Raw genomic sequence first — 12,923 nt, 5'->3', positions numbered from 1 at the left:
TTCGTTTGTGTTTATGTCACGTTAGCATACCTATCGCTTAGCCTGTTGTTGCTCGTTCATGACTGTTCTTGGTGTTGGATTTTGTCGAATAAATTGCCCCCCAAAATGCGACTTATACTCCGGAGCGACTTATATATGTATGTTTTTTTTCACTTTTTTGGGCATTTTATGGCTGATGCGACTTGTAGTCCGAAAATTACGGTAGTCAAACCTCGGTTTTCGACCACAATCTGTTCCAGAAGGCGGTTCGAGAAGTGAATCTGTCAAATTCCGAATCTATTGTTCCCATTACAAATAATGGAAAAAATTTTAATCCGTTCCAAGACTAAAAAAAACGCCTGTTTTAAGCATTTTTTCAACTGCAACTGCAGCGCACCACCGAACGTGCAACCGTAGCGCGTATATTTAAAGGTCTAATGTACTTTCCAAAATTTAAGTGGACCTCAGTGCACAGGGAGCTTAACTTGGTCCGATCGCGCAACTGCAGCGCGCCGGGCGCTCACTGTCGCATTGCTTTAAGAGCGTCTTTGTGTTTTAGGATGGCTTTACTGCACCCATTTGCTTTCTTTGGAGGCATGATAAGGGGTTAATACAATCCTCAAAGTAACGAAAATACGATAACGAAAGGAGTCAGTCGGCATCCGGGCCGCATGGTCGGGTTTTCTCGGGTCCTCTCGGCTCATCTCGTGAGGTTCGACCTCCGAATTCTGTTCGACAACCGAAGCAAAACAATCTCGAATTTTTCGTTCGAATTCCGATTTGTTTGAGAACCGGGACGTTCGAAACCTCGGTTTGACTGTATACCCCCCGCTACTTTTCCGTGCTTTTTCACATTTGCCATTCTCATCCCTGTATTTTATAGCGTTTCGAAAACTTTACAGTTGTTGTCATTCTAGTTTGAAGTCAATTGTATGAACCCTCCATGACAAGGGTGCAAAACTCATGCAAAAATCAATGGATGAAGTTAGACATTCAAAAATTCACAACTTCTGTTCATTTTAGACTTTTAGACTATGGCTGCAATTGAACGTTTGTATGTCTTGGAGTGGTACATGTGCCTGCCAATTTTCCTAGGCCCAGGTTAAACATACCAGGATTGATTTTTATTTTTGCACTCTAGGTGGCACTCTCATTAAACCTCAAAAATCGGCGATACGGACTATTCACAACAAATCCTACACTTTCCACACAAACGAATTGTTTCTTAAGGCTCAAGCTGCAAGATATTATATACACTTCATGAGCTAACATGTATAATGTCTCTAGAGTTGACATGCTTTTTACCATACAAAATCTATTCAGAACGAGACAAAATAACCTTAGGCTCAGAGGACAGTTGATATTTGAGCACCTGCAAATAAACACAACATTAAGAAGTTACACACTTACACACTTGTGTTAAATACTGGAAAAATTAAATGCAGAAGTCAAGATGTGTGCAAATCTAAAGACTTTCAGAAAAACATTGAACAGCCTACTGATACAAAAATACAATGCGTCATATGTATGAGACTTACCGTATTCGCCCGAATATAAGACGAAGTTTTTTGCATTGAAATAAGAGTGGGGGTCGTCTTACATTCGGGGTCTAGACCAGGGGTCACCAACACGGTGCCCGCGGGCACCAGGTCGCCCGTGAGGACCGCATGAGTCGCCCGCATGACTGTTCTAAAATTAGCTCAAATAGCGGCACTTGTCAGTGAGCTGCATCTATTTATTTTACAGTCAAACCTCAGTTTCCGATTGTCCCGGTTCTCGAACAAATCGGAATTTGAACAAAAAATTCGAAATTTTTTGCTTCGGTTGTTGAACAAAATTCGGAGGTCGAACCTCGCGAGATGAGCCGGGAGGACCCGCGAAAACCCGACCGCGCGGCCCGGATGCCGACTGACTCTGTAGTTATTGTATTTAGTTACTTTGAGGATTGTATTAACCCCTAATCATGCCTCCAAAGAAAGCAAGTGGGAGCAGTAAAGCCATCCTAAAACACAAAGACGCTCTTAAAGCAATGCGACAGTGAGCGCCCGGCGCGCTGCGGTTGCACAATCGGACCAGATTAAGCTCCCTGCACACTGAGGTCCACTTAAATTTTGGAAAGTACATCAGGACTTTCAAAATATTTTCTAAATTTCAGCGACGCCTCTGTCACAATAATGCAACCAGCGCGGTGCAGTTGCGCGGTGGGCAACGCGCTACGGTTGCGCGTTCGGCGGTGCGCTGCAGATGCGGGTTCGGACAAAATTGCACAAATGAAAAAATGCTTAAAAAAAAAGGATTTTTTTTTTTAGTCTTGGAACGGAATAAAATTTTTTCCATTATTTGCAATGGGAAAAATAGATTCGGAATTCGACCGATTCGCTTCTCGAACCGCCTTCTGGAATGGATTGTGGTCGAAAACCGAGTTTTGACTGTAGTTCAGTGTCTCTATTAGGATTGATTTTTTTGCTATCTCCAATCCAAGGAAAAAGCGCATGAAGCTTTGTCACCGACGGACCATACTTTATGGCCGTCTGGGACATTCGTACCGCATACAGGGTCATGAGGGTCAAAGGTCGCATCAGCCCTGAGTCTACATCCAGGAGAGTTGTGTGCCGTTGTCATCTGATGATGCAGTATCTTCAGGTGTGGTCTGTTACCCACACTGGTGCACACACTCCTGTCCAGTTGGCGGGCAGCATCGGACAACCCTTGTGACCACAAAGCCACCAGCCATTCTGTATGAAGTAGGTTCCGTTTGATGGTGCAGCCATGTTGGCTGGGGAGCCCACTCCACTTGAAATGGCTGTCCTATCCTGACACTCAGCCGTGTTGTCCAAAGCTCCCATCCAGTTTCCTCCTGGAGAGCAGTCATCGTCAATCCATGTGTGGGTTTCCTTTCCTTGGATGTTACACATGTAGTTCACTCCAGGTGGCCTCTCTGTATAGGCCACTTGTGGCATCTTTCGTCCTTCAACAGTCACATTGAGATCAATCCAAAAGAGTTTGATCACAGGTTTCTTTCTGTGAGTCCAGGGCAGTAGAGCTAGCATCACTGACTGTGACAGCACAGTGTGGAAATCAAACTCCTCCCATAGAGGCCATGCATTTCGAGTCAGTGACATTCATCACTTTGGCCTCCAGGTGAACTTGCGTGGCGGAAGGGTGGAGTTTGGAACACACATAGCATCCCTCCTGTGTGTGGGACCTCAAAGTGAACTTCACATACTGGTACCAAGTGTTAGTTTCGTATGGGTTTCTGTGGTCCCATGACCAGTCCTCAATGTTCTCATCATGTGATCATCTTTTCCTCGGTTGACATTGTCAATCGATCTATTCAGAAGAGCCCATAGACCATAGCACGCTCCAACCACAACGCAGCAGATCCACCTGTCATGTGGAGCCCCATTGCTACTAGGATGGCAGAGACACCGGGACATCCCCTTGCCTTCAGAGTGGGGATCGTTGAATTCCTCACCAACATTGAGACGCCCCACCCTAAACAATGAGGCCCCTTTGTAGTCAGGCTTCACCACCACTCCGAAATTAGGGGTCCAGCACTCTCTACAACTTGCAGTGGCTGAAGTGAATCCAGCTGGGCCTTTCAGCAATTTTTCTGCGGTGGGGGTAGTCAGCGACTTGAAATGGTCCCTCCCACCGTGTCTGGCCCAGTTTGTCCTTTTTGACGACCTTTATGTCGTTCCAGTCTCCTGGCTTGGAGCAGTTGTTGACCTGTGGGGAAGAAAGATCAGGCGGCAGTAAATTTGCATTTGACACATCTTTCAGTTTGAGTGCTCTGATCATACTATCTGCCAAGGATTGTTCTTTGTCTGCTTTTTCCAAATCTTGTATCATTCACCAGTCAATTTTATTGCCCTTTTGAACTGGGCAAATAGGAGTGTTTGCAAGGAGAGTCTGAGCACTTCCTAATGATTCCTCCTGACCAAAGACCATTTATGACAGGGGCTATCCCATTGATTGCTTCCTGTTTTAAAGAAGATTCTCTAATCTTGGTTGGATTTGGACTGGAGGAATAGACCGTAAATCCTGTAGCAGATGGTTCCTTTGCCCACCTCCTTATCAGCTACAACACTTCCTCATAGCTTATTTAGTCACTTTTCAAGCATCTTCCAATTGCTTACAGCAAAAGTTTGAAAAGTTTGAGAAAATTTTAACTCGGTATGACACCAAATGTACCATATTTTTCGGACTAAAAGTCGCTCCGGAATATACTTCGCATTAGCCATAAAATGCACAATAAAGTGAAAAAACCCCACATATAAGTCGCATTTTGGGGGAAATTTATTCGACAAAATCCAACACCAAGAATAGACATGAACGAGCAAGAACAGGCTAAACGATAGATATGCTAACGTGACATAAACACAAACGAAGACTGAGAACGGGCCTGACGTAACATTCAGAGTTATTCAAATAACTATTACCGTAATTTTCGGACTATAAGTCGCGTTTTTTTTTAATAGTTTGGGTGGGGGGGCGACTTATAATAAGGAGCGACTTATGTGGGTTTTTTTCAAAAACTTTCAAAAAAAAAAACAAAAGTGAAACTGCGATAAACGAACCGCGATGTAGCAAGGGATTACTGTAATTTGAATTTCAAGTGAAATTCGCGGCGGTTGTTTACATAAAGGACAAAGATTGATCACGGGATGACGAAGATGACGAAGGATTTGGAGTGACACAGAAGGTTTGAAAAACTATTATGGCTTTTACGCACGCTCGGTCCTATTCTATTGAGCTCTCTTTCACCTCCGTGGATGGAAGTCTGGGGCCGGCGCTCGGCCGGGTGGCTGTCCGGGGATGGTGGATAGGGCTCGGTCATGGCTTTTACGCACGCCCGGTCCTATTCTATGGAGCTCTCTTCCACTTCCGTGGCTGGAAGTCCACGCCGCCACACGCCTGGAAGTTTGTTTTGTTAAATAAAGAGCCGTTTACCAAACCCACGTCTTTCCTTGAACTTTGTTAACGCTACAATATAGTTATATAGTAGATCTGTGGAATAACGACGAGGCTGACGTCGGGGCGCACGCGCGGCGTTGTTGACAAAGGACGAGGAATTTGATTGATTGATTTAATGATTTAGAGTGTACAGATGGTTTGATAATACTATTGCTTATATAATATTTATTTGATATCTAATTTCTATATCGTTATATGGGCCTGTGGAATAGTTTGAGCGCACCCATTGTTGACAAAGGACGATCGATGGATTTAATGATTTGGAGTGACACAGATGGTTTGACAACATTATTGCTTATATAATAGTTATTTGATATATAATTTATATATCGTTATATGGGCCTGTGGAATATTTTGAAGTGCAAGCGCCGTCAGCGGCGCGCACGCATTGTTGAAAAAGGACGATCGATGGATTTAATGAATTGGAGTGACACAGATGGTTTTATTAACGTGTTAGTTATGTAATAGTTTTTTGAATAACTCTGAATTTTACGTCAGGGCCGTTCTCAGCTCTTCGTTTGTGTTTGTCACGTTAGCATACCTATCGTTTAGCCTGTTGTTGCTCGTTCTTGGTGTTGGATTTTGTCGAATAAATTGCCCCCCAAAATGCGACTTATACTCCGGAGCGACTTATGTTTTTTTTTCACTTTTTTGGGCATTTTATGGCTGATGCGACTTGTACTCCGGAGCGACTTATAGTCCGAAAATTACGGTACATAAATAACACGTTTATCAAATCATCTGTCACTCCAATTCAATAAATTCATCGATCGTCCTTTATGTAAACGATGCCGCGTATGCGCCGCGCCGCTGACGTCGCACTTGTCGTGAGTTGCAGTTCTAAATATTCCACAGACCCATATAACGATATATAAAGTATATATCAAATAACTATCATATAAACAACAATATTATCAAACATCTGTCACTCCAAATCATTAAATCCATCGATCAAATTCCTCGTCCTTTGTCAACAGCGCCGCGCGTGCGCCGCTGACGTCAGCCTCGTCGTTATTCCACAGATCTAGTACATAAGATTCAAGATTCAAGAGTTTTTATTCGCCATGTTTGAGCGTGCCAAACAAGGAATTTGACTTCGGTAAATCACACCCTCTGTTCAACATTTAGGTGACTAACAACACAGGACATGTGAAAAATGGCAAATATTCTCAAACATCCCCTGATCTTAAACTCCCAAAAGGGCAAGGAAAAACTCAAAACTCCAGCTAGGGGAAATGAGAACCTTGAGAAGAGACCACAGATGGGAAGGTCCCTCTTCCAGGATGACCAGGCTGCAATGGATGCAGAGAGGACATATAGTACAAACAGTGTAGACAAATTCAAACAAGGTGTGGAGAGCAGGATGTTATTGCACAGTAATGACTCTGAGACTCTAAGAGTGGTGTGAGTTCATCAGAGCAACAGCCTGGGGGAAAAAGCTGTCTCTGTGTCTGCTGGTTTTGGCGTACCGAGCTCTGTAACGCCGTCCGGAGGGGAGTAGTTCAAACAGACTGCAACCTGGGTGAGAAGGGTCTGTAGAGATGTTCCTTGCACGTTTCCTGGTCCTGGACAGGTACAAGTCTTGGATAGATGGGAGGTTGATTCCAATGATCTTTTCTGCAGTCCTGATTGTCCGTTGCAGTCTGTGCTTGTCTTGTTTGGAGGCCGATCCAAACCAGACAGTGATGGAGGTGCAGAGGACAGACTGGATGATGGCAGTGTAGAAGGTCTTCAGAAGCTCTCGCGGCAGGTTGAACCTCTTGAGCTGTCTCAGGAAGTACAGCCTCTGCTGGGCCTTCTTCCGGACAGAGTCTATGTGGCCGGTCCATTTCAGGTCCCGAGAGATTGTGGTTCCCAGGAACTTGAAGGTGTCTGTGGAGAGAATAGTATTACTGCGGATAGTGAGGGGTAAAAGTGGTGAAGGGACTCGCCTGAAATCCACTGTCATCTCCACGGTCTTGAGCGGGTTCAGCTCCAGGTGGTTTTGGCTGCACCAGTGGACCAGTCGCTCCACCTCCTGTCTGTACGCAGTCTCATCACCATCCTGGATCAGTCCGATGAGAGTGGTGTCTGCATACTTCAGGAGCTTCACAGGAGAGTCAGCTGAGGAGAAATCATTGGTGTAGAGAGAGAAGAGCAGTGGGGGAGAGAACGCACCCCTGAGGGGCTCCAGTATTGGTGGTCCGGGTGTCAGATGTGATGCCCCCCAGCCTCACACGCTGTCTCCTGTTGGTCAGGAAGCTGGTGATCCACTGACAGGTGGAGGCAGGCACCGCAAGCTGGATGAGCTTCTGTTGGAGGATGTCAGGAGCGATGGTGTTGAACGCCGAGCTGAAGTCCACGAACAGGATCCTGGCGTACGTTCCTGGGGTGTCCAGGTGGTGCAGGATGTAGTGCAGTCCCATGTTGACCGCATCATCCACTGACCTGTTTGCCCGGTAGGCAAACTGGAGGGGGTCAAGCAGGGGGCCCGTGACCTCCTTCAGGTGGTTCAGCACTAACCTCTCGAAAGATTTCATGACCACAGATGTCAGTGCGACGGGTCTATAGTCATTCAAACCTGTGATGGCGGGCTTCTTGGCCACTGGAACGATGGTGGAGCTCTTGAAGCACGAGGGCACCTCACACAGCTCCAGAGAACGGTTGAAGATCCGTGCAAAGGTGGGCGCCAGCTGCTCAGCGCAGACTTTCAAGCAGGAAGGTGACACGCCGTCTGGGCCCGGTGCCTTCCTGGTCTTTTGTCTCCGGAACATCTGGCGCACTTCCTCCTCGCGGACCTGGAGTGCGGGCGCGGCCTCTGCAAGAGAGAGAGTGGGTGACAACAATGATAGAGGTGTGGACAGAGCAGTTGTGGGGAGAGGTGAGTATGTAGATTGTGCTGCAGGAAGTCCCGTTGTGTGGGAGGACCGATCAAACCTGCAGTAGAACTTGTTTAGCTGGTTAGCAAGCCTTGGGCTCTCCGCAGGACGGGGGGGGGTTCGTTTCTTGTAGCCCGTGATGCTCTGCAGACCTTTCCACACTGTTGAGGGATCAGGATTGGCAGAGAGGTGTCTCTTCAGGTTCTCCCCGTAACACCTCCTGGCTTTCCTGACCTCTCGGTTCAGTGTGTTTCTGGTCTGCCTGAATAGGTCGCGGTCGCTCCAAAACATCAACCACTATCTTCCACATTTCAACTTCCCTTCTACTCCATACTTTTTCTTCCACTTCGGCATGTATCTCATTCAATTAAGAAATCTACTCGCCATGTACTTCTGATCTCCTTCAAGAGCCCCTTTAATCAGGGATTTTCCGGTTTTATTTCCCATCTTAATTTTTGTATTTTAGGTTTTTACAATTTTTTTTTCAATTTTTTCTTTTTTCTTTGAGGATCCTCAATGCAGGTTTAAATTGACCTTTCAACAAATTACTAGCCTGTGTTATTACCGTGGATTAATGCTAGAACTGCTTTTTAGTCAATTTATCCTACCAGTCACACTCAACCGCACAACTTTCAGGCAAACAGCTTGAAAAAACGGACAAAAAACAATCTACGCCCTTCTTCAATTAAGAAAAAGCTCTGTTTTTTCTCGCCCGTTCCTTCCATTGGGACTCAAACCCAAGCTGTTCATTGGCTCGGAAAAACAGACAAAGAAAAATCTACGCTCTTCTTAACAAAAAAGAAGCTCTGTGTTTCTTAGCACGTTCCTTCCACTGGGACTCTAACCCAAACCAGATCCCATAGCTTGGAAAAACAAAGAAGAATCTACGCACTTCTTTGATGAACTAAAGAAGCTCTGCTTTTCTTAGCCTGTTCCTTCCACTGGGACTTGAACCCAAGCTCTTCCTCGTGCACTTTGCACTTTTACGCGTTTCACATCAGCACAACCACACAACTTTAGGGCTTTTACTTACTTGTCCCCTGGTTGTTGCACTTCCGGATCCCGTCAATCCACCGTTGTCAGACGAAGGCAGACCTAAGACCAGTGAAGAATTTTCTTCCCAGGTCTTTCTTTTCCAGGTCCTCCTAATGGACGCTGGCCTGTCGACAGTGTGCAGCACGTCGTCCTCCGTCGGTCACAGTGGGTATGTTGAGATCCGGGTCACGGCACCAAAATAATAGTGGTGCTCACTCTAACTTATTTGCAAGAACCACACGGGAGACAGTATGCCCTTTGAGCACTTGCAAGTGGAGAAATCGTTCGTCACTGTGCATACAGCGATGTTCGAACGAAGTCTAACTTTGGATTCTTGCAAGAGCATATTTATTGAGAGAAGCAGGGTGGGGGTGAGAGTGGACTGGTTTGGTGAACCCCTAGCCTCTGGTCAAATCAGAGCAGGGGGTGTTTTCAAAGTCAAAGTCTGCTTTATTGTCAATTCCTTCACATGTCAAGACATACAAAGAGATCGAAATTGCGTTTCCTACCATCCCACGTGGAGACAAGACATATTACACCCAATTGGTCCACAGACAAACAAATAATTCAAGTAAACAATACAAAAAGTAAAAATAAGAAGGCACATACAATGAATAAATAAGAGCAACTTGGTGGAAATGGTGCAATTGTGCATACAGCAGACAGTCAGTATAATAGCGCAAACGTATAAGTGGAGTAGTGCAAGTGGAGTAGTGCAAGGCAGCCATCGTGGCCCAAAAGGCCAGGACGTTGTGCAGCAGAGGGTGGAGGGGGGAAACAGAACAACTTAGATTGCTTCCTCTGCAGCTGGTCAATCAGTAAAGAGGATGCAAGCACTTTATTATACAAGGTTGTGGAAACAGAAACTAGTGGAGCATTTTTGATAACTAACTAAGCAAGAATGTTTCCACACCATTTGGAAAGTTTCAACAACTGAATGTGTAAACTTTCCAGAGTCAAGAAAAGGTGAAAGGTTTTAACAAAGTTAATAATTATAGTCTACATTCCAACATAATCATACGATCAAGATAATTTGTCAACCCTAACAGATTGGTTTATTTACATTTCAAAAACCAGAAGCCATTCATTTACAAATGTGATTGAACTTTAGTTTACATACCGTAAATTTCGGTCTATAAACCGCACCGGATTATAAGCCGCACCAGCTAAAATTCGTGATTTATTTTTTTCGTTTTCTACTTATATAAACCGCACCGGACTATAAGCCGCACGTGCGCACGAATTATTTACAAAGAAAGACAGTACATAGAAAGCCTTTTTAAAGTTTTAATCACATTAACATTTCATTGTAAACACGGAAGTAACAGCACTTGCTGGGCTAAAGTTTTAAGAGCATGAACATTTCGTTGTAAACACGGAAGTAACAGCACTAGCTGGGCTAAAGTTTTAATAACATTAACATTTTGTTGCAAACACAAAAGTAACAGCACTAACTCGGCGGGTAAAAAAAAAACATACCAGTCAACAAAGTCACTGAGAGCCGTCTGTCTTCCTCCTGTCCACTAAAACCAGCAAAATCTTCCTCCTCAGTGTCCGATTGGAATATGCATGTAAAGTCACCGCATTATCGCGTAAGGTTTTTAATGTTTAATTCCCATTTGTAAGAGAATAAACACAACGATAATTGTCAGGAAAGAGATGATTATTTAGGGACGCATAACGTTTTTTAACATACCGTAATTTTCGGACTATAAGTCGCTCCGGAGTACAATTCGCATCAGCCATAAAATGCCCAAAAAAGTGAAAAAAAAACATATATAAGTCGCTCCGGAGTATAAGTCGCATTTTGGGGGGCAATTTATTCGACAAAATCCAACACCAAGAACAGTCATGAACGAGCAACAACAGGCTAAACGATAGGTATGCTAACGTGACATAAACACAAACGAAGAGCTGAGAATGGCCCTGACGTAACATTCAGAGTTATTTAAAAAAAACGATTACATAAATAACACGTTTATAAAACCATCTGTGTCACTCTAATTCATTAAATCCATCGATCGTCTTTTGTCAACAATGTGTGCGCGCCGCTGACGGCGCTTGCACTTCAAAATATTCCACAGGCCCATATAACGATATATAAATTAGAAATCAAATAACTATTATATAAGCAATAATATTATCAATCCATCTGTGCACTCTAAATCATTAAATCCATCGATCAAATTCCTCGTCCTTTGTCAACAACGCCGCGCGTGAGCCCTGACGTCAGCCTCGTTGTTATTCCACAGATCTAGTATATAACTATATTGTAGCCTTAACAAAGCACAAGGAAAGACGTGGGTTTGGTAAACGGCTCTTTATTTAACAAAACAAACTTCCAGGCGTGTGGCGGCGTGGACTTCCAGCCACCGAGGTGGAAGAGAGATCCATAGAATAGGACCGGGCGTGCGTAAAAGCCATGACCGAGCCCCATCCACCGTCCCCGGACAGCCACCCGGCCGAGCGCCGGCCCCCGACTTCAATCCACGGAGGTGAAAGAGAGCTCCTTAGAGTAGGACTGGGCGTGGGTAAAAGCCATAATAGTTTTTCAAACCTTCTGTGTCACTCCAAATCCTTAAATCCTTCAAACTCTTCGTCCGCCGTGTCACTTAGAAACAAAGCCGCTAATGATGCCGGTAGTACGTGGGGCCCTTCGTCATCTTCGTCATCCCGTGATCAATCTTTGTCCTTTATGTAAACAACCACCGCGCCACGCCGCGTCGCGCTGCTGCTGACGTCACTTGAAATTCAAATTACAGTAATCCCTTGCTACTTCGCGGTTCGTTTATCGCGGTTTCACTTTTTTTTTTTTTGTTGAAAATTTAAAAAAAAAAAAACAAGTCGCTCCTTATAAGTCGCCCCCCCACCCAAACTATGAAAAAAACCGCGACTTATAGTCCGAAAATTACGGTAACAGCACAACAGCGGTGTCAGCCATAAGACATTATTTTATACACTGAAACAAGAGGAGAAGACAAGCAGTATTCCTTTTGCTCGCGAGGAGAATTACGTAGAACTGTAACTGTAAAACCATAGGGGTTTCTAAAGTCGGGTGTTCCCAGTGGGATAACAAAAAGATCCTGTGGTGATTCTCACTTCGACCAGCGTTCTGGTGGAGAATCCTTGCCTATTGCGTCCACAGAACCACGTTATGTGTTCCCCACTGCTTTAATATGGAATACTATGTCTAGTGATATGTTTTCCCATTCACACCCTCAATCACACAGTTTTACGGCTTCACGCGGACTCCGCTGACCTTTTTAGACGGACCTCTCCGTCGGACACTTCTGTCCTTTTATTTAAACGGACCTCTCCGTTTTGTTACCTTTAGACGGACGTCTCCGTTCTGTAACTTTTCTTGGACACCTCTGTCCTTTTGCTTAAACGGACCTCTCCATTTTGTTACTATTAGACGGAATTTTCAGTTTCAGCTTTTCTGCGGCTCCGCAACCTACTACTTGGACATCACTGTCCTACGCGGAATTTCAGTTATGCAGGATCTGTGGACTTCCGTTGTCCTACTTACACACCTAGGGTTTTACAGGGCATGACGAGCCCTCGGCCGCACCACACTTTTAAACAAAAACAAACTCACCCTCTGGTTCTCTTCACCTCTGCACCTCGGATTGCCTTCAACCTTCAGATCCCAGCTGACGAGCAGACAGACAGCCCTTGAAAAGGATTCTAGGACCCCACCTAGGGAGGTCCTGCCGCGCGTGGTCTTTCCGGATCTCCACTGACGCCCGCTGGAATCCTCAGGTGTATTGGCATCCGGCTCGAAGGACCAATAAAAATGTCAGGTCGAAGTACCATAAGACATTATTTTATACACTGAAACAAGAGGAGAAGACAACCAGTATTCCTTTTGCTCTCGAGGAAAATTACGTAGAAGGCCCAGTTACAGTCCTCCACCAATTCTGGACTCCTCTTCCGCTATCTCTTTTTATTTTGGGTTGCCCTGGTTACAAGAGGCGTTGCTACACTAAAGGGAGGGGAGATTGTGGCTGTAGCAACGCTGATTAGCTAACTAAAGAATGTTGTGTGGTGCGAGGCCTTGGCCGATCCGTGACC

The 12,923-nt window shown here is 45.0% G+C and overlaps 1 protein-coding gene across 8 annotated transcripts in view; it reads left to right on the top strand.

Annotated features, from left to right (window-relative positions):
- LOC119139701 (homeobox protein PKNOX1-like) overlaps positions 1-12,923 on the top strand; it is a 94,844-nt gene that overhangs the window by 20,540 nt on the left and 61,381 nt on the right. The window lies entirely within an intron of this gene.

The sequence above is a fragment of the Syngnathus acus genome, chromosome 21 (genome assembly GCF_901709675.1).
Source record: "Syngnathus acus chromosome 21, fSynAcu1.2, whole genome shotgun sequence".
NCBI lineage: Eukaryota > Metazoa > Chordata > Actinopteri > Syngnathiformes > Syngnathidae > Syngnathus > Syngnathus acus.
Note: the sequence above shows the minus strand (reverse complement) of the source record. Positions and strands in the feature narration are given on the sequence as shown.